Below are 1896 nucleotides of genomic sequence, written 5' to 3' on the forward strand. Positions count from 1 at the left end.
AAAAACATGAAATGCACACTCTATACATTGTAAATGTTGTGTTATGCCCAAGGGCCTATTGCAAGTGAACAATTTTTTTCTGGATGAGGAGAGTGGTATCTGAAAGATCATAAGATCATAGATCCAAAGAAGGGAGTCCTGTTGCAATGAGTTCTTCATGAGTTAAGGTTTGCACCTACTGACGACTTGTCTATTCAAAGACAACATTTCATACAAATAGCTACGTGTAAAGAATGGGTAGATTAATCATTTCACATACCAAACTGTCATCTAAAATAATTTGGAATTCTATCTGCCTAGGAATTAAAAAATAAAGATTTATGGTGTGATGTGAGTACCTACATTTTGATGCTTTTTATGGTTTCAGCAATTTTGAGGAAGAAGGATGTATATAAAGATCAGTAAGTTAGAGACTGTAATAAATGCCACGTGAGATAGATATACAATACTACAATAAATGATGGTGCAAGATAACTAAACGGAAAAAAAAGAAACTAATAAAGTCAGATACATACATGAACAAAATGAAGACTCTATTGAGAGCCAAGAAACAGTTCATGAATGGAAAGGAAATTCCCCAGGGAAGCATATGGGCTTCACTCTGTATGCTCCAGAGGGTATATATGCTTATTCAGTCATACAGCAAGACCTTCTCCATATTAATATAGATACTGGATAAGAGTGACACCCATCCCATAAACTAACCATGTTATAGCAGGTTTTTATTATATACACTTTGGTTTTAAGCCAAAAGATTTGTCCTTTAAAATATCCAAGCTCACATAATTAGAATGCCTTATATCAAACTTCTGAATCACAAAATGGTATTTGTCTTCCAAGTCACAGAATTGACAAATGGCCTAATTTATTTCTCATTTTCTTAGCTTCAGTTCAAGCATTCTCTAGGCTAGAATTATTTACTTAAAGACATTTGCGTTGACACTATACATTTTCTGTAGTGCATTCCTTTGCTCTGATTAAGTCTTCTCTTTAGGCACGAGTGAGTGTTGTCACAGTTGCAGTGGATGGGGTGAGTTCACCAAGAGTAATGTTCTCAGAGACTGTGGACGTTTTGTTTTAGAGGGCAATAACAAAAACTTTTCTGTGCTAACTTGGACACAGCCCGTGATTTGAGCGACTTTAAAGTATGTGGGTGGAGGTCACAGTATTGTTTATGTGGGATATGTGTGGGGTGGAGAGGAAGAATGTATAAAGAAATGTTCTCTGGTAAAACCAGTAACCTACACTTGTGATGGTGAATTTTATAAAGAGCTCTAATAATTATGAACCATTACAAACTTATTCTCCGGTCAGACAGAAGAAAAACAAATACTGTATGATATCACTTACATGTGGAATTCAAAAAGGCCAAACTTATATAACCAGAGAGTAGAATGGTTGTTGTCAGGGGTTGGGGGGTGGGGGGAATGAAGAGCTATTGGTCAAAGAGTACAAACTTCCAGTTATTAGATTAACAAATTCTGAGGATCTAAGGAACAGCATGGTGATTATAGCTAATGATACCGTATCATATACTTGAATGTGGCTAAGAGACTAAAATTTAAATGTTCTCACCACAAAAAAGAAATGGTAATTATGTGACAGGATGGAGGTGTTAGCTAATGCTCTTCTGCTAATCATTTTACAATATATAAGTGTATCAAATCAACACATTATATACCTTAAACTTAGGCAATATGTCAATTATAGCTCAATAAAGCTGGAGGAAAAAAAGACAAGGTGAAAGGCTAAAAAGTAACTCAAGAAGTTAGAAATGACACAAGTAGAAGGAAAGAATTTTAAAAAGGAAGAACAGAAATCAATAAAATAGAATACCAAGCCAGATCAAAAGGAACAACAAATTAAAACACTAGTTCTTTATATGAATATAAAGAT

The sequence above is a fragment of the Eubalaena glacialis genome, chromosome X (genome assembly GCF_028564815.1).
Source record: "Eubalaena glacialis isolate mEubGla1 chromosome X, mEubGla1.1.hap2.+ XY, whole genome shotgun sequence".
Classification (NCBI taxonomy): Eukaryota; Metazoa; Chordata; class Mammalia; order Artiodactyla; family Balaenidae; genus Eubalaena; species Eubalaena glacialis.